This window comes from Macaca fascicularis, chromosome 8, assembly GCF_037993035.2.
Source record: "Macaca fascicularis isolate 582-1 chromosome 8, T2T-MFA8v1.1".
Taxonomy (NCBI): Eukaryota; Metazoa; Chordata; class Mammalia; order Primates; family Cercopithecidae; genus Macaca; species Macaca fascicularis.
In genome coordinates this window covers 60005462-60031048 of record NC_088382.1, presented here as the reverse complement: position 1 = coordinate 60031048, position 25587 = coordinate 60005462, and the positions used below count along the sequence as shown (strand labels likewise).

Genomic DNA, 25587 nt, shown 5'->3' with positions numbered 1-25587 from the left:
GCAATGCTGCTCTTTATGCACTAAAAAGGTTTATAGAGATGTTTGCATATGCATATTAAGGCACAGCACTTTTCCTTAAACTATGTCACAGAGATCTTTATTCACATGTCTTACTGCTGACCTTCTCCCTATGATGATCCTATTATCCTGCCACTTCCCTTTTTCTAAGATGGTAAAGATAATGATCAATAAATACTGAGGGAACTCAGAGGCTGGTGCCCGCGTGGGTCCTCTGTATGCTGAGCGCCGGTCCCCTGGGCCCACTTTTTCTTTCTCTATACTTTGTCTCTGTGTCTCATTTCTTTTCTTAATGTTCCACCTAACGAGAAATGCCCACAGGTGTGCCGGGGCAGGATAATAGGATCATCGTCCACCCCTTCACTTAAAAAGTAAAGGAAATGTTGAATATAACTTCAAATAGTGTTATTTCTTAAAGGAAAATAGAATAAAATACAAATATAGTAAAAATCATGTGTACTACAGTTGTCATGCTCCACTTCTTACATTGGGTAATAGATTCACAGATTCTTATGGTATTAATATGCTTTATAACATATATATACACACAGACACACATATATATACACACACATGCATATACATGTATACACATACATATGTGTTAAGGTTTTGTTTTTGTCAACTATTATACTAAAGTAAAACAAGCAAAATGCATCTTATACTGTATCCTCTGTTTATGTATTTTTGTGTGCATATCTTCAGATGAGAGGTACATATTTTCTTTCCTTTACTGTTAGACAAAAAAACAAATTGTTCTTAATGGCAGTAATAAAAGAAATAGAATGACTTGGTCTTAATAATACATCTACAATTTGTGGCCTTATTTACATTTGATTGTCTTTATGTTAACAATGTAAAGTGGTTTGTGTTTGTATGAAGTATGTAGCAATAAAATTAGTAGTTGAGAATTATAATTTTTCACAAATATGATCCTTCCTAAAGATGTGTAGATTTTTTTCAGGAAGTTGGGAAATATTAAACATTTTAGAAAAAGGTTACTAAATCATTTAACTTGCTTAAGTTTTATTATACAAATTAAAGGAATTGTAATTAAATTATATTTTTATATTTTAATAAGAGAAAGCACAAGAAGTAGCCACATAACATCAAAAGTTAAAATTTAGATTCCTTCATTAAGTAATCATGTATTTTATAACAATATTTATCTAAGGTAATTTTTAAATTATTAGAAAAATATGATATGCAAACTAATTAATGGCTTTTCTAAATCTCTCTCAAAATAATACTTGAGTGAAACAAATTTTCTTCCTTCCTTCCTTCCTTCCTTCCTTCCTTCCTTCCTTCCTTCCTTCCTTCCTTCCTTCCTTCTTTCTTTCTTTTTTGAGATAGAATCTTGCAAACTTGCCCAGGCTGGGGTACAGTGGTATGATCATGACTCACTACAACCTCAACCTGCCAGCTGACAGGATCCTCCCATCTCAGCTTCCTGAATAGCTGGGACTACAGGCGCATGCCACCATGTTTGGCCAACTTTTGTATTTTGTGTTTTTTTTTTGTAGAGATGAGGTTTTGTTCTGTTGCTCAGGCTGATCTCAAACTCATAGGCTCAAGCAATCTGCCTGCCGAGGCCTCAAAAACTGCTGGGATTATAGGCATGACCCACCATGCTTGGCCAAATATATTTTCTTATCAGGACTATTACATATAATCACGGTCCAGAGAGGTCAATGTTATTTGAAGGAATGTGATATGAGAGGTTTTATATATACTAGATTTAATACCTCAGTGACATATAGGAAAAGTTGGTTTAGAAACAGACTCTTTTGCTTTCCTAATTTCAAAGATATTTTTATTTAGCATAATTGGATGGCATTTAAGTTACAATGCATCTTCAGGTTCAACTAGTAATGCCCGTTGGTTATATGACAAATGTATATATAGACATATATCTTGATATTTTTAGGAAATACTAAGGTTTTCCAATGTAGGGTTTCTGTAATGATCTGAAAATTATAGTTGTAAATCACTGAAAAAGGAAAATAAAAATGGCATGGCCATAATGGAAGCAATTTTCAAGCAGATAATATGCAGAACATGGTAGATGAGTGTCCCTGGCTGAGGATGATGTAAATTAATTGCTTCACTTACTTAAATTAAGCAATATTAAGCCAATTGTACTGTTTCTAGATATAAAAGCTCTATTTGGAGATGAGTACAAGGATGAAAAAACTCTATAGCAAACATCAGTATACGGGACACAAAATAATTTTTGGATACACTTTGACATTTTCTTGATTCTTGCTTGAATAAATCACTACTTGCAAAAATGATTTCTGTACATCCATACATCAGTTTGCTAAAGCCTCATTCCTGTCACTGACTGCACTGTGATATAGAAAATTAATCTTTTCTTCACTCAGACAACTTGCTAGAGCAAGGTAAATGGGAATCTCTGGCTGGGGATGGAGACTAAACTTTAAGTTAAATTGACCAAACTTAATTAAATCGAGCAATATTAAGCCAATTGCTCTCTTTTCAGTAAGCAAAGCTATGCCTGTGAAGCTCATCAAAGCAGAACTCAACACTGCTCTGTCCAATATTATAAACACCTGACACCAAACTCAACATTTGTGTATGTGTGTGTGGGAGACAAAAGATTATTTTTATTGCTGGGGAGGGGAAAGCATAATTTCTATGGATTAGAGTCACTATTGTCTTAATTTATGACATACATAAAATATGCTAAAAGCAAATTTGAAAACCTATAAATAAGGGATGGCTTATTCTTTGACCAGAATGTTTAGAGTAATATTTAAAAGAATGAACTTTATCTTCTGATGTTGTATAGTCATACCATTTAATAAAGCCATGGAGCATAATAAGTATTTAGCAATAGAATTCATAGTTGGAGATAATATTTTTTTCCAAACAGTTTCCAAACTGTTGACATAAGGGTTGCATATTTTGAAGCGTTACTTCTATTTACACATTCACCGCATGTTTGAGTGTATATTAGGGACCTTGTACTCTTCTAGGGTCTGTGAATGTAGCAGGGAAAGAAAACAAGGGACAAATAGATAAGTGAAATTTATATTATGACATGTAATATTTTGTATGCACAAAGAGAGTTGCAACCAAATATCCCCTAGTAATTTAAAATGTGTTCACTAAAAATTATCTACTTAAAAATCTATCTACTTTTAAATATCTTTTGATTTTGAAGAACCAAACTATCATTTCAGATTGTCTGATAGAGCTTTAAATGAAAAAGCACCAGTAAAGAAGGTTTCCCGTGTCATCCACTGTTCGTGCTTGTCAATGGAGAATTGCCAGTTCTGTGGAAAAAAGCAATCCCCTTTCAGAATTTCATACTGGAACAGAACATGTTCATATGCGAAGTTCTTTGTAACTGTGCATCATGCTGTACCAGCCATGGCAAAGCATCTGAATAGCAGCAGAGCAAAGTTCTGTTCTCCTTAACCATTTCAGACAAGCATTGTGAAAAATCAGCTTTCCGTTCATTTTTACTTCTGACCATAGTTTAAGCATATTGAGCAGGCCCATGATGATAGAAAAGAAAAAAAAAAAAAAAAAAAAAAAAAACCTGTGTCTTTCTATCAAGGTCTCTGAGATCAATAGGAACATTAAAATGGAAGAGAGACAAGAGGAAAAAGCAAACGCAAGAGGTAGATCAAACCCGTAGATTTCAGTCTGTCAGTTCAATAATTTGCAGTGCTAAAGGCAGCAATTGTAAAGATGTAGTCATTATCTTGAAAAGGTAGGATCCAACATAAGTGATTTTTTTTGAATTCTTAAACTTGTCAGTTTGCATTTAGAATTTTAAACTACAATTTAAATAATCTATTATAAAAGCAAATTAATTTTACTAAAAAAATTCCTGGGCCGAGTGCGGTGGCTCATGCCTGTAATCCCAGCACTTTGGAAGGCGAAGGCGGGAGGGTCATGAGGTCAGAAGATCGAGACCATCCTGGCCAACATGGTGAAATCCCGTCTCTACTAAAAATGCACAAATTAGCTGGGCGTGGTGTCGTACGCCTGAAGTCCCAGCTACTCGGGAGGCTGAGGCAGGTGAATCACTTGAACCCAGGAGGCGGAGGTTGCAGTGAGCCGAGATGGCGCCACTGCACTCCCACCTGGCGCAGAAGAAAGACTCCGTCAAAAAAATAAAATAAAATAAACCTGAAGAGAAATTTGTAATACTAAATCTATTAAAAAAAACTTGGAATTCTAACTGGAAGACCTAAATTTTGGAAAAATTATATTTTGGAATACTCAGAAGCAACAGTAAAAGGGACACAGATAAGTCGTCTTCTAATCAATAGGTTATAATAGGTTATGATTAAGAAGAATTTTTCGAAATTTAAAACTAGAGAATATGGGACTTAGTTTCTGTGGATGAAACGAGTCTGTCTCAATAAAGGGCAGTGGAATAACTGGCTGAGTCGAGGAGAGTTGCTTTCTTCCCAGTTGTTGGAATCTACAGAGTTGAGAGACCAGAAAGGGCCTCCCCTAGAGGGTGAAGGGAGAGGCCTCTCTTCTGAAGAGTTAACTGGGACCTAGGGTATGGAATCAGGTAGTTAGCAACTCTATGAGAAAAGACTGGAACCATGAATCCTGGAAACAGCCACATGACACCAGATGCCATCCCCTTCTGTTTGCCCTGAGCCCTTAGAAAGGCTTCCTAAAGATTTCATGGTGATCTCTGCTGTGCCTTGTTGTAGAATATGCGAGAAAGTTTCTGGGTCCAGGCTCCCATGAGGCAGTAAGAGGAGCATGCTCTGAATCTGGGATAGCCGGGGCATGTTAACCTCCAGGAACAGCAGTGGGGGCAGATGACAGGAGCAGAACACGTCACTACATAATCACCACGAATGGCCAGGCTGATGCCAATCAGGACAGAGGATTCAGCTTCACATATGTGATGTAAATACCCCTTCCTATCCTGATGTCCTAGATTAGATAGCGCCTCAGTGCGAGATCCAGCGGGCTAACAAAGGGAAGCATGATGGAGGATGAAGTCTTGCTAGGGACTGGTGCTTTTTGTTGTTGTTGTTGTTGTTGTTGTTGTTGTTGTTGTTGTTGAGACGAAGTCTTGCTCTGTCGCCCAGGCTGGAGTGCAGTGGCGAGATCTCGGCTCACTGCAAGCTCCTCCTCCCGGGTTCACGCCATTCTCCGGCCTCAGCCTCCGGAGTAGCTGGGACTACAGGCGCCCGCCACCATGCCCGGCTAGTTTTTTTGTATTTTTAGTAGATACAGGGTTTCACTGTGTTAGCCAGGATGGTCTCCTGTCCTCGTGATCCCTCCGCCTGAGACTCCCAAAGTGCTGGGATTACAGGCGCGAGCCACCGCGCCCAGCTAGGCCTTAATCTTTTTTTTTTTTTTTTTTTTTTTTTTTTTTTTTTTTTTTGATACAGAGTCTCGTTCTGTCACCCAGGCTGGAGTGCAGTGGCGCAATCTCGGCTCACTGCAAGCTCCACCTCCTGGATTCACGCCATTCTCCTGCCTCAGCCTCCCGAGTAGCTGGTACTACAGGAACCCGCTTCCACGCCCGGCTAATTTTCTGTATTTTTTTTTTTCATTTTTTTTTTTATTATTATTATACTTTGAGTTCTAGGGTACATGTGCATAACGTGCAGGTTTGTTACATATGTATACTTGTGCCATGTTGGTGTGCTGCAGCCATCAACTCGTCAGCACCCATCAACTCTTCATTTACATCAGGTATAACTCCCAGTGTAATCCCTCCCCCCTCCCCCCTCCCCATGATAGGCCCCAGTGTGTGATGTTCCCCTTCCCGAGTCCAAGTGATCTCATTGTTCAGTTCCCACCTATGAGTGAGAACATGGGGTGTTTGGTTTTCTGTTCTTGTGATAGTTTGCTAAGAATGATGGTTTCCAGTTGCATCCATGTCCCTACAAAGGACACAAACTCATCCTTTTTTATGGCTGCATAGTATTCCATACAGCCAACAGACACATGAAAAAAATTTCTGTATTTTTAGTAGAGACGGGGTTTCACCGTGTTAGCCAGGATGTTCTCCATCTCCTGACCTCGCGATACGCCTGCCTTGATCTCCCAAAGTGCTGGGATTACAGGCTTGAGCAACCGCGCCTGGCCGGTGCTTTCTTAAAGCCAGCGGGCTGCACGGTTTCACTCTGGGCAACCTCACTTGCCCATTGGCTTGGTGACACTATTTTCCTGCTCTCAGGTTATTCACAGAGCTGCTCTGACAAGAACCAGGGTGACTAATTCTATCTCACTTCCTTATTTTGTCCTCCCAAGCAAGTGGCAGTCAAGTCAAGCTCTCCACCTTCCCTGTCACTGTACAATTCAATTCAACCACAAATCACACAGCATTTCTTCTGCCTCTCACTCTTCCTCCTTCCTCTTCTCTTTCTCTTTCCCTAAATATTATTCCCCTCTCTTTCATGCTTATAAAAGCAGTTTGTGCCAGGTTGTGAAGGATTTTGAATGCTTGTCTAAGATTATATGCTTTATTAATGCAGAATAGGGAATGAATGTGTTTTTTTAAAGACAATTATCTTTTAACCTAATTTGTGGTCTCTCCTTTTGCCCCTTAAATATTGCTGCTACCCAGGATGTTTTGATTCGGTGTTTCATTTTTGTTTTCTTTTTCTTTCTTTCTTTTTTTTTTTTTTTTTTTTCTGATTCTTCCATACCTTTTTTGTGGGAATGCTCTCCTCACTAGACTAGGGCTTTCAAATCTATAATTACCTCAGGTACTCAAGGGCCAATCACTGATTCTATCTTTAGGCCAGAGGTTTCTCTGAACTCCAGATACACATACACAACACACAACACATATGCCACAAACTCTCAGGTCCTCTTGGAAAGTCCCTAGAATCAGCACATTGACACTGAAAGTTAGCCTTTCCCCACAAAGACATGCCTGTCTTCCCATATAATCTGTTAATCATATCATCACAACTCCCACGCCCCAAGCCACGAAACTGAACTTCATATTTGATTTCTTCCTTCGCTTTGTCCCTATACAATCAGTGGGTCAAGTTCTACTAAAATCTCCAAATAATTTCCCAACTGTATACTTTCCTTAAGTCTTTCTACCTTATTTAGCTTATCCTGTTATTTTTCCTTGCTTAGATTTCCATAATCATGAAAAACTGATTATATAGTGTTCCATACAAAATCTCTGATTTGTTCTATGCGCTGCTGCTGAAGTCATCTTTTTGAAACATAAACTTTCAGCTTATATGATCATGTGACTCTTCAGCAATAAGTTCTTTCATGGATCATCATCATCTTCAGGACACAGTAAGTATCATTTAGAATAATATTCACTGTCCTTAATGATCTATCTATAAGTCTTGACATTACAATATCATCTTCTGTATTTTACTATTCCAAAGTCACTGCCATTCTCTAAATATGAAATCCTCTCTTTGCAGCAGTGGTCCCTCTCATTGGTGGCTGCATCTGCCTGAACTCCCCTTTCCCCACACTTCTCAGACTCCTACGCTTCTTCCAGGCTTGTGTCCAGTTGTTTTCAAAACTCCTCTAGAAAGTACCCTACAGTCTATATTCTATGCCCAAGTTCTGTGCTCCAAAAAGAGTACTACAGCTATTCTGTGTTTCTGCAAGAGTTCAGTGAGTATCAAATAAACTGGTATGAGTATGTCTTCGGGTTCAAAATCCATAGGATACATTATAAGGCAATAATTAGCTATGCATAGTGTTTCTAAGGAAGATTTCAGAAATATATTATGACTCAGAGAGATCACAAATCACATGACTTGTTGTTCAGGGAAATTTACTAACACACTATGTTATTTTATTTACATTTTATTCACAATGAAATGTAAATCTTAGAAGCCATCCTAGTGGCGATATAAAATGAAAGCACAAAGAAGCAAAAGCATGTCCATGCTTCTAAGTGATGAGGACTACTCTTGAGCAATCCATATGACCCTTTAAGAAAACTGAGAAGTTTTCTTCTTGGAAAGAGGTAATTCTTTCACAGCAATAGCATTTTCCTTTTCAAATTCATCTCAAAAGTCAACAAAAGGTTACCAGTTACCATTAGAATAGATATTGTTTATATCACCCCTTTAACACAAAAATTTCAGATGTTATTGAAAGTCAATTTGCTGTAACAACATTTATGTGTCAGAAATTGTATTCAATTCCATACGGCTCCAGGTGAGTATTATCTAGAAATAGTTCTTCCAACCCTAAAGATTAGTAAATTTTTCTCAGAAGATGAGACACAAACTGCATAGAAAATTAAGTGCAATGCCCAAGAGCATGTCCTCCTTTTATTAGAAAACCAACAAACACATTACTCAATATGTTGTCCCGCATAAATATCAAACATGCAGAGTTTGCTACTGTTTTCTTGTTCTGAATTAAAATTGCTCCCAGTTGATTCCTCACTTTAAGTCTAGCAGGTAAGGGCCCAACTTAGCTAATTGGGCATATTTTTCAACAGGAGAGGGAGCTGCAGGTGGATTCTGGTTTAATTCTTGGTTTAATTTCTTTGTCTACTTTGCTGGTGGTATTCCAGAACAGATAATTAAGGTTTTTGAACTGTGATCCCCTCTCATATATTAATGGAACCTGTAAGTTCCATTATATATAGAACCAAATGAATGAGGACAGAATGAGAGGATGCCTGTGAACACGCCATAGAAACACTAGGCTCAGCTACTGAATACAATTGCTGGGAGAATCAAATACTCAAGTACACACATATGACATTAAGTTTCATTGAAGCTGCAAAACAATCACTGCTATTTTATTTCCTTTCTTTGATACACATGTCAAATAGTGAAAATATTCTCTATATAAACATTATAAAATAGTGAAGACTCACATTTTACTTTTTCCTTTGACCAAAATCTCATTGAGATTACAGTAAAGAGACTAGAAAAACACAAATTAATAATTACAAAGAACAGGAGAGGACATAACAATGTTTTGGAAGTTTAAAATCAGATGTGTGATGAGTAACTTGCTTACAAGGCTAATGCCTAAACCTGTGCTAAGCCAGCAGTAGGCAAAGAATAGGAATAAGATAATTTATATTGCAGAATTTTGGTAAAACCGGGAAATGTAAAATTTAGATGTTTGAAAGTATTACCTCAAGTGAACAGAAAATAAGACTGGTTTATAGGATACGTAAAGAGTTTAGTAACAAACTCATAGAACATAACTGCAACCAACTACAAGTTAAAAAAAAGAAATATTTAAAATAGTCAAAAACCTTCTAAAAGTCAATAAAGAAAAAAGTCAAATAATCCAATATAAAAATGGACCCAAGACAAGAACAAACATTTTAGAGGAGAAAAAACCCAAATGGCCGGCCATCATCAAAAAATACTCAACGCCCACTAACAGTTATCAGGCAAAGGCACATTCCGTTCACAATATGTTATTCGACCATCAAATTAAAAACAAATGCAGACAATAAATGCTTGAGACTAAGAGGAGTAACTGGTTTGTAAACTCTAGTAGGAACATTAATTGGTACAATAATTGTGGAAAATAGTCTAGTATTATTTATTAAAATTAAAGGTGTCCATATCCAAGGTCTCAGCGATTCTATCACCAGATATATACCCTTAAAAAACAAAAATCCTCTTACACATGTGCATCGAGGCATACCAGAATGTCTGTTCACCAAAGCATCTTTATCATAGCAAAAAATTGAATCACTTAAAAGTTATGTTGATGTAATAAAGAATAGAGAAACAAATTATGCAGTGTTATTGCAACAGAAGGTTGATTACAACGGAGAAAAAGAATAAACTCCAGCTACATAAATCAACATGGAAATCTAGGAAAATGTCTGTAGATATTCAATAATTACATAGTTGAAATATTAACAAACTTTGATTTCCTATTTCACATTTAAAATTGTTTTTATTAAATTGAAGTTAATAGTATTACCCTGTTATTCTAAATAGAAGTCCTGTTTGTGCTCCATGATCATAGGCATAGCATCCACTGAGTATTGTCAATCCCTGGGGACTCTGTCCAGTGCTCTCTGATGCTCATCTTCCTACACTTAAAAAGTATTGAGAACACACCCAAGAAGCTACTTTATACATGGGTACAATCTGTTTTTTATTTCCTAAGAGACAACCTAAAAATAAGACTATATATGTGAAAGATGAATAGATTTCACATAAATTCGAGAATTTTCTAAAATTCCAGCCATGTGACATTAAAATATCAAGAAAGCCTTGGATATCATGGATCTACCATAATCTGAACCTGGTAATGGGAAGAGAACCCTTTACTGCTTAATAGAAGAAATGAACCAAAAATGCCTATCTTGATGTCCAAATGGACCAGGTCTCCCAAACTAAGATGATCATGGAATTTGCCACCCAAATAATGTCACTTGGGAGAGTGATAGGAAGAGGTATGAATAATTTGCTAGGACAATAGACATAAGCCAGGAATGCCCTGGGAAAAAGAAAACATGCATTTAACTTACCCAAAACTAACAACCACTTATTGCTTTTGTCTGTCAATGAACATTTCTTTAGAAATTTTTGAAAAAGTTAACTTCTGTCTAGCTTTGGTAACTACTTTTATAACTTTCTCGATTCTATGGATTTATTTTCATTTCTATGAATGTGCAAGACAGGAAAGGTCTCAGTGCTGTAAACAAAGCACCAGTAGCAATCTCGAGGAAGTGTAAATTGTTTTGTTTCCTTGGCTGAATTCTTGAATTTTACCTCCATTTTTATGACTTACAATGAAAAGTCCTAAATATTACATTTTTATTTTGGCATCCAGTAATACCCTATCTGCAAGCTCGGGGAAAGTCCATAATTCAACATTTTCTAAAGGCTTTTGCTGCTGTAATATTTAACCTCCTTCCTTTTTTGATAAGAAAATAATAATGATGCAAAGAATATGTTTTTAATTGTGTGTTGAATAATATGTATTTTGTGTATACTAATATGTATTTTTATAATCAGATTTACCTTAAAGAATTATCAAGTAATCATTAAATATAAGTTTTTATTGGGGAATAATTTAAACAAAATAAAATACTTATATACAAAGGATACAGTTTGATGAGTTTTAGCAAACCTATATAGCTTTGTAACCACTCCTCTGATCAAGATACAGAACATTTCTATAGCACTCAGGCACAGTCACTCTTCTAATTTTCATCTTCATAGTTTAATTTACCTAGAAAGCAAACAAATTAAATACTACTATAGCTATGTATCTAAATATCTATATACAGACATATAGATTTGTCCATATAGCCATAGATATTAATATCTAGTTTTGTCTAGTCTTCCTTGTTTGAGATTCAGCTGTTTTTGCACCAATCAGTATTCCATTCTTTGTATTTCTGAGTAGCAAGCATTGCATAAATATAAAACCATTTGCTTATCTATTCATTTGATCATGAGAATTTTGTGCAATTTCAATTTAGATATGAAAATCTGCTATGAACACTTGATTTATTCCTCTTGGAAATGGAAATGTTATACCATTTTACATTTCACACAGTGCTTATGAGTTCAGTTGCTCAACATCCTTAACAACACTTGGTATTGCCAGTCTTACTCCTTTTAGTTATTCTAGTGGGTGTGACTTGGTAGCCCAAGATGGTTTAATTTCCACTTACTTGATTAATAATGATGTCAGCGCCTTTTCATGTACTTACTCACAATTTGTACGTCTTCTTTAGTGGCATACCTGGAGTGCTTGATCAGAGCACTTGCCCATTTTTAATGGGCTAATTTGTCTTTTTAGCAATAATTTTTATTATTCTTGATACATCTTGTCCATGGGCAAAACTAGGAAATAATGCCCATATCAAAATCTACATTTTAGTTATATATTAAACTATGTACAGTAATACATATATAACTATATATACATATAGATGTACATTATATATATCAGTCATATATTGGTCACTGCATATATTGATTTTTATATTTTGAAGTAATCTTAGATTTCTGGACTAAATCTATGTGGCCAACGTGTATTATCCTTTTATGTATTGCTGAAGGAGGTCTGACAATATTTCATAAAGGATTTTAGCATCCGTGATCATAAGTGCTATAGGTCCGTAATTTTAATACATTTTCATTTCGCTATAGCACTTGTCAGTGTTGGATTCAGGGCTATACTGATTTCATACAACAAATTGGGAATGTTTCCTCTCCTTGCATTTTGTGAAAGAGTTTGTATAAGTTTTGCATAATTGTTTCCTGAATTTTTAGTAGAGTGGACTAAAGAAGCCAACTGTACCTGGGGGTGTTCTGTGTATAGGGACAAAGGATGTAGTCTTAAGTCTCAATTTCACTTATTTAAACAAAATAAGGCTATTCAGATTTCCTCTTTTTATATTAATCTTAGCAGATTCTATTTTTCAATAAAAGTTTTCATTTCATTTACCATTTTTTTCTTTACGGAATAGTGTTTATATTTTTTCCTTTTTACACTTCTATATCTCTAGTATTCATGGTGATGCTCTGATAAATTGTGATTTTTCTGTTTCTTTTACAATTCTAACTAGTTTTATTTGTTTTATTCATCATTTCAAACAACCAACTTTTGTCTTTTTTTTTTTTTTTGAGACGGAGTCTGGCTCTGTCGCCCAGGCTGGAGTGCAGTGGAGCGATCTCGGCTCACTGCAAGCTCCGCCTCCCGGGTTCACGCCATTCTCCTGCCTCAGCCTCCCGAGTAGCTGGGACTACAGGCGCCCACAACCGCGCCCGGCTAATTTTTTTTTTTTGTATTTTTAGTAGAGACGGGGTTTCACCGTGGTCTCGATCTCCTGACCTTGTGATCCGCCCGCCTCGGCCTCCCAAAGTGCTGGGATTACAGGCGTGAGCCACCGCGCCCGGCCAACTTTTGTCTTTAGTATTTCTATCTTATGTTGGTTTTCTGTTACCTCTATTGTTTGTTTTCTTCGACTTACCTTGAATTACATTAAATCTTTCTTCAGATGGCCCTATAGAGTGAAAGGCGATATTTTTATCATAAACCTTTTCTTTTTGCTAATATAAAAAATTAAGGCTATACATTTCCCTCTAAGCTTCATCTCACAAATATTTGTTATCTTTAAATTATCTATAGCTTCTAATTTATTTTGTGGTTTCCTGTGCATAGCTTAATTTACAAATATTTGGGAATTTCTAAACATTATAGAATATTTTATCTCTTATTTAATTCTGTAGTGTCATAACTTAAAATTTTTTGCCTAGCCAAAGGTCACAAATATTTTCTTCCATTATTTTTCTATAACTGTTGTGGTTTTAAGTTTTACATTTGCTCTCTAATACACTTTTAGCTAATTTTTGAATTGTTGATTGAAATTAATTTTGTTTACTGTGGATATCAAATTGTTCTACTACCAGTTGTTTTTAGATAATCCTTTTCTCAATGAATTGCCTTTGCAATTTAGATGAAAACCAACTGATCATGTGAACCTGTGTCTAATTTTGTAGTCTCTATCCTTTTCCTATGATCTCTCTGTGCATTTTTACAACAGGACCATACTGCCTGTAATTAAGGCAGTTTTATTTTGAGCTTTGAAATGCAGCAGTACTATAACTCTGTTTCAAGCATGATGGCAAATTTGGTGTCTATTAATTCATCTGGAGTAAAAGAAAAATCTAATTCTTTCACAAACTATCTTAAAATTATTTCAATTGAATTTTTACCTCGAAATAATTTCATAGTTAGAAAAAAGATGTAAGTATAGTACACAGAATAACTCTATAACCTACACCCATTTTATTCTAAGTGCAACATAGTACATAACCATTAACAGGTTAACGTTGCCACATTGCCATGAACTGAACTATAGGCTTTATATTCAGACTTTACCTTTTTTCCACTAAAGTCTTCTTTCACTCCAAGATTTTATCCAACACACCACATTGCATTGGGTTATCATGTTTTCTTGGTCTCTTCCAATCGATGGCATTTTTTTCAGGTGTTTTGTTTTCTATGACCTTGATAGTTGTGATCAGTATAGGCCAGGTGATTCATAGACAGTCTCAATTTTGGTTAGTTCAATACTTCTTCATGATTAGGCTAGGTTTATAGATTTTTGTGAAGAATATCACAGAGGTGAACATCCTTCTTATTTCATTATTTGAGGAAGGTCAGGACTTATTTCTGGTAACATACACCTTGCCCACTTGGTTACAGTGGCGCCTGCTGGGTATCTCTATTCTACTTGGACACAGGAAAGGGAGCATCACACACTGGGTCCTATTATGGGGAAGGGGTAGAGGGGAGGGATAGCATTAGGAGAAATACCTAATGTAAATGACCAGTTAATGGGTGCAGCACACCAACATGGCACATGTATACATATGTAACAAACCTGCACGTTGTGCACATGTTCCCTAGAACTTAAAGTATAATAAAAATAAAAAAATAAAAAATAAAGTTACTATTTCTCACTTTATGTAGTTTATTGTTTGAAAGTGAGTCTCTAATTCCAACCCGCACTCAAAAGTAGGGATATTCAGCTCCACTTCTTGAAAGGAGGTATATGAACATATATTATTTGGAATTCCTCTGCAAAGAAGACTCCCCTATGCCATATATTTATATCCATAATCAATTTTATACCAGTACGAATTCATATTCATGTATGTTTATTTTATATTTAATATAGTGCCTATATGTATATACATACTATGTACAGGATACACACACACACACACACACACACACGCACGCTATGTTATGTATATTCTTGCTCAAATTGTACAAACTTTGGCTGTTGTGAGTTCTTTCAGATTGGGTCCCATGTCCTTTTGATATAACCTCATCTTTATTTAACTTCTATTTTTGTCACTATTCTACTTTCTAGTATTATAATATGCATTACACGTATCCTCTATTTTCCCTGCCTCAAGTAGAGAATCAGCCATTTTTCCAGGAAATCCTGGTTCATTTCGTTAGAGAGTAGTATTTGGAAACTGAAGAATGGCACGTGCAGTGTGTTTATGATTACTGGAATTACAGTGCTTCTAGATACCATGCATATGCACAGCTAGGGAACACATGCATGTATCCTAACCTGCATGCTCATATAATTTATGTATCCGTCCGTATTTGTTATTGAATTAAACAAATTCATAGTACCTCCAGTTGTAATCCAGAACCACGAGCTTCAAAGTCAGTCCCCACCATCCCTCCTGGCTTCTTCCTCTGACAGAGAAAATGCTGAATCAATTTGCTTAAAGTGGCATCTGCAAGGTTTAGCTATTCCAAAGTCACTCTTTAGAGTAATGTATTACCTATATTTTATTACTTATTTGTCAAACCCTAGTGTATTCGTAAAGCGGTTTCAAAATTTCTAACCTCCATTTCTGTAAAAAACGAGTTTCCCAAATAAGGTACAGTGATTAATTCTTTAATTCTATAATTCTTTTGTCTTTAGCTTACCTTAGAGTTTCCAGTCAAAGCAGTTCTTTTTCTGATGTTTCTCAAGTCAGCTCTTATTTTTCCCTCACCACCTTCAGTGAAGTTTGTTATACATTTATAATACAGTTTGATTCATTTTTTACAGTCTGCATTCCATTCTGACATTCCCTGGCGTCCTGGTTGATTTTTTTAATTGACCTGTCTTCAAATCTACTAGATGACTCTTGACAAGTGCATAGAGTCATGTATCTACCACCCAGGTATCATGCAGAAGAATTTTATCACTTTCAAAATTCCCTGTGTCCTTGTTACATTCAATCATTCCTGCCTTTGGTTTTAAATACAACATCAACAGGATATATGGTAAAAAAAAGTTTAAAAATTGGACTTCATAAAACTTTAAACTTTTGCTTTGTGAAACACATTGTTAAGAGAATAAGAAGACAACTGTATAGTGAGAGAAAATATTTGCAAATCATATATCTGATAAAGAATTTGTATCCAGAATGTATAAGAAAACTTAAAACTCAACAAGAAAAAAATAAAGAAAAAAAATCATCACAAGACTTTTAACAGACACTTAACTATAGAAGACATATTAATGGCAAGTAAGAATATAAATAAATCTAAATTTAAACCACATTGAAAGGCCACTACCTAAGTTTTAGAATGTCTAAAATTAAACAAAACTCTCACAATATCAATGGCTGGTGAGGATGCGGAGGCACAGGAATCCTCACACATTGATTGTTGGTTGCAATATGACATAGCCACTGTGGAAGACAGTTTGGCAGTTTTTTAGATAAGTAAGCCTGCCTTATCATTCAACTCAGAATTCCCACTTTGTTTTGCATGTTTGTTAGTGTGTTTTTGATTTCATTTTTAGACTGAGTTTTGCTCTTGTTGCTCAGGCTGGAGTGCAATGGTGCGATCTTGGCTCACTGCAACCTCCCTGTCCCAGGTACAAGCGATTCTCCTGTCTCAGTCTCCCAAGTAGCTCTGATTAAAGGCATGCACCACCACGCCTGGCTAATTATTCTGTATTTAGTAGAGATGGGGTTTCACCATGTTAGTCAGGGTGGTAACGAACTCCTGACCTCTGGTGATCCACCGGCGTCAGCCTCCCAAAGTGCTGGGATTACAGGCATGAGCCACCATACCCGGCCAAGCATTCCCACTTTTAAACATTTACCCAAGTAACTTGAAAGCATATTCACACACATACACGACACACACGCACACAAACACAAGTTGGATACTCTTTAGTTGAAATATTTCCTTATCCTCATACAAAATAACATTAAGCATAGGTATTTTATTTTTCTAATTTTCTTTCCAAAGCACCTTAATAAGTTTAACAAAATCATTTATCTATATTTAGCTGTATTTCTACAAGCTTCTACCTAACATTCTATACAAAGATAGTTCAAGTCATCTATATATTTTTATTAGAATTTGAATATGCATATTTTATTTCCCTTTAAATGCATTTAGATTTTATTATTCATAGATATCTAATTATTCAAAAATATATATCTAATTTTAAATTATTTAAATAAGTAAACTGCTACCTTCTAAAATATGTGAAAATACAAACAAAAAGTGCATTTGACAATAAGGAGATTTTTTTATTTTGGGACAATCATTTCTGCTTTCCCTGAACTTTGTTGGGTGAGAAAAATATTTCAGTTTGTGTTACTAATCCCTGAAGCAGAGTATGTCAGCATGAGTTTCTCTACACCCCCCGGCTCCCCGACAGCCCGGACTTTTTCTGTAAGGCAGTAAATGAAGTCAGGCTTCATCCCTATAGTTTCATCTTGAGTAAGTCTACAAAAGGGCCCAAAATTCACATTAGCGGGCTTCTTGTTTGACTCTGATCTGCAACCAGGAGTTACTTCATGAGTTTCACATCTATTTTTTTGAATAATAGTTATGTATGAATTAGTCTAAAAGTAAGTATTAAAATATCAAAAATACAGAGTTATTTCCTCTGCAAAGAAGCAAGCAAATAAAACTGAGTCTATAATTCCATCTAGCTATATATATGTGTATATAAATTTTTCATATTTATCTGTTTCAAGACTTATTTTAAAATGTGTCTATAGTCATTGTCACCACTAGCTCTCCATGAAGATTCTCCTCAATCCATTTCAATGAGGCTCCCCCTTTTCTCTGAAGACTGCTCTCCTCCAGGTCGCCAGGGCTCTGCCACTGTCACTCCTGGCCCCCTCCCTATGTTTGGCATTGCCATCATTCCTGAAGCACTGAATCCCCCCAGCATGGGGAGCACCACATGTGACTGGTGTTCCTACCTCATTTGGTGCTGCTTCTCATCTCCTTTTGTCATTGTTTTGTGTCATCTTGACCTCCAAAGCCCAGAGCACTACAAGCAGCTCAAGTCCTGTTCTCTTTCTTGACCTTTATTCAAGATTGCTGACCTGACAATGCTACTAGAAGCTTTCATAGGTGTCTTGAACCCAGCATAAGAAATACACATATTGATCCCTTTCCTTTACATAAAAAATGCTGTGTGCCTCATATATGTGAGTAGAACATTCATCCACCCACTGCTCAACTCCCAATCTACAGCCGCTGCTCCTGCCCAGTCAGTCTCCTTCTACTCATTCTTACCTGTTGATCCCTGCAGTGTAAATGGAAGCACGATTCACTCCATCCCCATTGCTGCCACAGTCATGTCTATCATTTCCCTAGATTCCTGAAGAAGCTTCGTAAATGATCCCCAGTCCTATTTTTGAGCCCTCCAATTCACCCTACAGTGCTAAAGCATGAAACATATGATAAAATTCTCACCCTTTGCTTACAAACCCCGAGAGGACCTGGTCCCTATATAACCCATGGAAATTCTTCCTGAAAATCTGTATGCTGCTGGCTCCTCCTCTCTCTAATATGCCCTGCTCAGAGGAGCCCATCCTTGATGACCTCACCTAGGTATGCTGGACCTCATACTCACTGCTATCATTTCACCCTTAGGTTATTCTGTCCTATCAAAATCAACACTATCCGAACTATTGTCTTCATTTGTATGTTCCCTTCCTGATTGATTTCTCCATCTGCCTTCCATCTGTGGCCTGATCATACAATGCATTCTAAGTAATTTGTCTAAAAAGTATTTCATTTAACCATTAAGATGGTTTTGTATAGCACATCTTGAAGTAGCATTGTTCAAAGTTATTTTTTTTAAGTAGGCATTTCATTCAATCAGATGAAATTTTCTAGGCTAAAGATTCTAGTCAGGATGTTGGAAGTGAAGGTGTATGACTGCATCTGTGTGTCAATGCTTCTGATCAAATGTGTCAGCACTCTGGTCCTGCTCTCCAGGATTCATGGACTCAAATCCATACCGAGGTTGATGGAAGGCTTTCTGGTGACATGTTCTTGTTATGCTTCTCAGTTACCTCATGTTAAAAGAAATTCTAATTTTTAATACTAATTAAGACATATGATATAACTGTTAATAAGCAGGAGAGAGTAGCTGTATTCCAATTTCTGACCTAGGAAGTAAGTCTTAATATCTTACTCTCCATTATCAACTAAATACAAGGCATCTTTAATGGAGGTTTTACTCAAGAATATGTGGCATAGCCATTATACTAAAATACACTCTAAAATTAAACCAGACCAATAGAGTTGTGCACCCAAACGGTAACATATTGGTTCTTTCTAAATTGCTTTTACAGACTGCTTGCTAAGTGATTCTTATCAAACTTGCATCTGAGCAAATGTTATGCATATGTATGTTTGAAAGTATGAGACTATTTGGCACAGTTTGGTGGGAAAAAGTATCCATAAAGACACTTGAAAAGTGATGTTCCTAATATAAATAAGTCTTTAATACACAGAAGCAATTTCTGCTATGCCAGTTACTATTTGTCACCCTAGTTAGGAAATATTTTCTAGAATCATCCCTTCCACTGCCAAAATGTAATTGTATTCCCCTTTTCTATTCAGTATTTAAATGCCAGGGGAGGATAAGGAACGAACACGACTTTTTCTCAATAAAAATTCAGTAATACAAAATATAGCAAAGCAAAACTTGAAAACTAGACAGGGAATTTTGTCTTGGACAGAAAGTGATATTATTATGAGTATTGGAAATGAGAAACACTTAAACAAATTTCCCACTAGAACATTTCCCACATGGAGTTCTGTCAGGTCGAGGCAGCACGGTCATATAATGTAATTGTTCTGGGTAATGGGAGATACTGTGGATTTTATTTATTTTTATTTAATTTAGTTTATTTATTTATTTATTTTAAGATGGGAGTCTTGCTCTGGCCCCCAGGGCTGGAGTACAGTGGAGTGATCTCGAGTCACTGCAACATCTGCCTCCTGGGTTCAAGCGATCCTCGTTTCTCAGCCTCCCGAGTAGCTGGGACTACATGTGCCCACAACCAGGCCCGTCTAATTTTTTTGTATTTTTAGTAAAGATGGGGTTTCACTATGTTGGCCAGGCTGGTCTTGAACTACTGACATCAGGTGATCCACCCACCTTGGCCTCCCAAAGTGCTGGGATTACAGGTGTAAGCCACCACACTGGCCATGGACTTTATTTTTAATTTCTCTTGCTTTTGCAAAATTTCAGTGAGAGGTTTTAACATGATGAAATACACTCATCAACCTGTATTCATAGGCTTGTTAACACTTGTATAAAGTAAAAATGCAAGTCATTAGAAAATTTTACTTCATTTACCAACAGCTTCGTTAACAAACTTTATCTCCTCCCAAATAAACCTAATTACAAAGTTATCGACATTTTTTCATTTCTGGTTATATTTTCTTTCTTTTTTTTAATTTTCCATTTTATTTTATTTTATTTTTGTAACTGTTATTATACTTTAAGTTCTAGGGTACATGTGCACAATGTTCAGGTTTGTTACATATGTATACATGTGCCATGTTGGTGTGCTGCACCTATTAACTTGTCATTTACATTAGGTATTTCTCCTAATGCTATCCCTCCCTCCTCCGCCCTCCCCACAATAGGCCCCGGTGTGTGATGTTCCCCTTCCTGTGTCCAAGTGATCTCATTGTTCAATTCCCACCTATGAGTGAGAACATGTGGTGTTTGGTTTTCTGTTCTTGCAATAGTTTGCTGAGAATGATGGTTTCCAGCTGCATTCATGTCCCTATAAAGGACATTAATTCATCCTTTTTTATGGCTGCATAGTATTCCACGGAGTATATGTGCCACATTTTCTTAATCCAGTCTGTCACTGATGAACATTTGGGTTGATTCCAAGTCTTTGCTATTGTGAATAGTGCTGTAATAAACATACGTGTGCATGTGTCTTTATAGCAGCATGATTTATAATCCTTTGGGTATATACCCAGCAATGTGATGACTGGGTCAAATGGTATTTCTAGTTCTAGATCCTTGAGGAATTGCCACACTGTTTTACACAATGGCTGAACTAGTTTACAGTCCCACCAACAGTGTGAAAGTGTCCCTATTTCTCCACATCCTCTCTGGCACCTGTTGTTTCCTGATTTTTTAATGATTGCCATTCTAACTGGTGTGAGATGGTATCTCATTGTGGTTTTGATTTGCATTTCTCTGATGGCGAGTGATAATGAGCATTTTTTCACGTGTCTGTTGGCTATATGAATGTCTTCTTTTGAGAAATGTCTGTTCATATCCTTTGCCCACTTTTTGATGGGGTTTTTTTTTTTTTTTCTTGTAAATTTGTTTGAGTTCTTTGTAGGTTCTGGATATTAGCCCTTTGTCAGATGACTAGATTGCAAAAATTTTCTCCCATTCTGTAGGTTGCCTATTCACTCTGATGGGAGTTTCTTTTGCTGTGCAGAAACTCTTTAGTTTAATTAGATCCCATTTGTCAATTTTGGCTTTTGTTGCCATTGCTTTTGGTGTTTTAGACATGAAGTCCTTGACCATGCCTATGTCCTGAATGGTATTACCTAGGCTTTCTTCTAGGGTTTTTATGGTTTTAGGTCTAACATTTAAGTCTCTAATCCATCTTTAATTAATTTTCGTATAAGGAATAAGGAAAGGATCCAGTTTCAGCTTTCTACTTATGGCTAGCCAATTTTCCCAGCACCATTTATTAAATAGGGAATCCTTTCCCCATTTCTTGATTTCAAAGATCAGATGTTTGTAGATGTGTGGTATTATTTCTGAGGGCTCTGTTCTGTTCCATTGGTCTATATCTCTGTTTTGGTACCAGTACCATGCTGTTTTGGTTACTGTAGCCTTGTAGAATAGTTTGAAGTCAGGAAGCCTGATGCCTCCAGCTTTGTTCTTTTGGCTTAGGATTCTCTTGGCAATGTGGGCTCCTTTTTGGTTCCACATGAACTTTAAAACAGTTTTTTCTAATTCTGTGAAGAACGTCATTGGTGGCTTAATGGGGGTGGCATTGAATCTATAAATTACCCTGGGCAGTATGGCCATTTTCACAATATTGATTCTTCCTCTCCATGAGCATGGTATGTTCTTCCATTTGTTTGTGTCCTCTTTTATTTCACTGAACAGTGGTTTGTAGTTCTCCTTGAAGAGGTCCTTTACATCCCTTGTAAGTTGGATTCCTAGGTATTTTATTCTGTTTGAAGCTATTGTGAATGGGAGTTCATTCATGATTTGGCTCTCTGTCTGTTACTGGTGTATAAGAATGCTTGTGATTTTTGCACATTGACTTTGTATCCTGAGACTTTGCTGAAGTTGCTTATCAGCTTAAGGAGACTTTGGGCTGAGATGATGGAGTGGAGTTTTCTAAATATACAATCATATCATCTGCAAACAGGGACAATTTGACTTCTTCTTTTCCTAACTGCATACCCTTTATTTCTTTCTCTTGCCTGATTTCCCGAGCCAGAACTTCCAACACTATGTTGAATAGGAGTGGTGAGAGAGGGCATCCTGTCTTGTGCCAGTTTTCAAAGGGAATTTTTCCAGTTTTTGCCCATTCAGTATGATATTGGCTGTGGGTTTGTCATAAATAGCTCTTATTATTTTGAGATACATTCCATCAATACCGAATTGATTGAGAGTTTTTAGCATGAAGGGCCGTTGAATTTTGTCAAAGGCCTTTTCTGCATCTGTTGAGATAATCATGTGGTTTTTGTCTTTGGTTCTGTTTATATGTTGGATTATGTTTATTGATTTGAATATGTTGAACCAGCCTTGCATCCCAGGGATGATGCCCACTTGATCATGGTGGATAAACTTTTTGATGTGCTGCTGGATTCGGTTTGCCAGTATTTTATTGAGGATTTTTGCATCAATGTTCATCAGGGATATTGGTCTAAAATTCTCTTTTTTTGTTGTTGTGTCTCTGCCAGGCTTTGGTATCAGGATGATGTTGGCCTCATAAAATGAGTTAGGGAGGATTCTCTCTTTGTCCATTGATTGGAATAGTTTCAGAAGGAATGGTACCAACTCCTCCTTGTACCTCTGGTAGAATTCAGCTGTGAATCCATCTGGTCCTGGACGTTTTTTGGTTGGTAGGCTATTAATTATTGCCTTCATTTCAGAGCCTGCTATTGGTCTGTTCAGGGATTCAATTTCCTCCTGGTTTAGTCTTGGGACAGTGTAAGTGTCCAGGAAATTATCCATTTCTTCTAGGTTTTCTAGTTTATTTGCATAGAGGTGTTTATAGTATTCTCTGATGGTAGTTTGTATTTCTGTGGGGTCAGTGGTGATATTCCCTCTATCATTTTTTATTGTGTCTATTTGATTCTTCTCTGTTTTCTTCTTTATTAGTCTTGCTAGCATTCTATCAATTTTGTTGATTTTTTCAAAACCAGCTCCTGGATTCATTGACTTTTTGGAGGTTTTTTGTGTCTCTATCTCCTTCAGTTCTGCTCTGATCTTAGTTATTTTTTGCCTTCTGTTGGTTTTGAATGTGTTTGCTCTTGTTTCTCTAGTTCTTTTAATTGTGATGTTAGGGTGTCAATTTTAGATCTTCCCTGCTGTCTCTTGTGGGCATGTAGTGCTATAAATTTCCCTCTACACATTGCTTTAACTGTGTCCCAGACATTCTGGTATGTTGTATCTTTGTTTTCATTGGTTTCAAAGAACATCTTTATTTTTGCCTTCACTTTGTTATGTACCCAGTAGTCATTCAGGAGCAGGTTGTTCAGTTTCCATGTATTTGAGTGGTTTTTATTGAGTTTCTTAGTTCTGAGTTCCAGTTTGATTGCACTGTGGTCTGAGAGACAGTTTGTTATAATTTCTGTTCTTTTACATTTGCTGAGGAGTGCTTTGCTTCCAACTATGTGGTCAATTTTGGAGTAAGTGTGATGTGGTGCCGAGAAGAATGTATATTCTGTTGATTTGAGGTAGAGAGTTCTGTAGATGTCTATTAGGTCCACTTGGTGCATAGTTGAGTTCAATTCCTGGATATCCTTCTTAACTTTCTGTCTCTTTGATCTGTCTAATGTTGACAGTGGGGTGTTAAAGTCTCCCATTATTATTATATGGGAGTCTAAATCTCTTTGTAAGTCTCTAAGGACTTGCTGTACAGATCTGCGTGCTCCTGTATTGAGTGTATATATATTTAGGATAGTTAGCTCTTCCTGATGAATTCATCCCTTTACCATTATGTAATGGCCTTCTTTGTCTCTTTTGATCTTGGACAGGTTAAAGTCTGCTTTATCAGAGGCTAGGATTGCAATCCCTGTTTTTTTTTTTGTTTGTTTGTTTTCCATTTGCTTGGTAGATCTTCCTCCATCCCTTTATTTTGAGCCTCTGTGTGTCTCTGCATGTAAGATGGGTCTCCTGAACACACCAAACTGACGAGTCTTGACTCTTTATCCAATTTCCCAGTCTGTGTCTTTTAATTGGACCATTTAGTCCATTTACATTTAAGGTTAATATTGTTATGTGTGAATTTGATCCTGTCATTGTGATATTAGCTGGTTAGTTTGCTCGTTAGTTGATGCAGTTTCTTCCTAGCCTCGATGGTCTTTACATTTGGCATGTTTTTGCAATGGCTAGTACCGGTTTTTCCTTTCCATGTTTAGTGCTTCCTTCAGGATCTCTTGTAGGGCAGGCCTGGTGGTGACAAAATCTCTCAGCATTTGCTTTTCTGTAAAGGATTTTATTTATCCTTCACTTATGAAACTTAGTTTGACTGGATATGAAATTTGAGGTTGAAAATTCTTTTCTTTAAGAATGTTGAATATTGGCCCCCACTCTCTTCTGGATTGGAGAGTTTCTGCCAAGAGATCTGCTGTTAGTCTGATGGGCTTCCTTTTGTGGGTAACCCGACCTTTCTCTCTGGCTGCCCTGAACATTTTTTCCTTCATTTCATCTTTGGTGAATCTGACAATTATGTGTCTTGGCGTTGTTCTTCTCGACGAGTATCTTTGTGGCATTCTCTGTATTTCCTGAATTTGAATGTTGGCTTGCCTTACTAGGTTGGGGAAGTTCTCCTGGATGATATCCTAAAGAGTGTTTTCCAACTTGGCTCCATTTTCCCCATCACTTTCAGGCACACCAATCAGACAGAGATTTGGTCTTTTCACATAATCCCATATTTCCTGGAAGCTTTGTTCATTTGTTTTTACTCTTTTTCCTCTAAACTTCTCATCTCATTTCATTTCATTCATTTGATCTTCAATCACTGATACTCTTTCTTCCAGTTGATTGAATCAATTACTGAAGCTTGTGCATTTGTCATGTAGTTCTCATGTCATGATTTTCATCTCTATCAGTTCTTTTAAGATGTTCTCTGCATTGATTATTCTAGTTATCCATTCATCCATTCTTTTTTCAATATTTTTAGTTTCTTTGCACTGGTTACATAGTTCCTCCTTTAGTTCTGTGAAGTTTGATCAACTGAAGCCTTCTTCTCTCAACTAGTCAAAGTCATTCTCCGTCCAGCTTTGTTCCATTGCTGGTGATGAGGTACGTTCCTTTGGAGGGGGAGATGTGCTCAGATTTTTTGAATTTCCAGCTTTTCTGCACTGCTTTTTCTCCATCTTTGTGGTTTTATCTGACTTTGGTCTTTGATGATGGTGACATACTGGTGGGGTTTTTGGTGTGGATGTCCCTTCTGTTTGTTAGTTTTCTTTCTAACAGTCAGGACCCTCAGCTGCATGTCTGTTGGAGTTTGTTTGAGGTCCACTCCAGACCCTGTTTGCCTGGGTATCAGCAGCAGAGGCTGCAGAAGATAGAATATTGCTGAACAGCGAGTGCTG

General features: G+C 36.7%; 1 protein-coding gene across 9 annotated transcripts in view; it reads right to left on the bottom strand.

The window, feature by feature from the left end:
* SNTG1 (syntrophin gamma 1) overlaps nucleotides 1-25587 on the bottom strand; it is an 878369-nt gene that overhangs the window by 633359 nt on the left and 219423 nt on the right. The gene's annotated exons all lie outside the window — the stretch shown is intronic.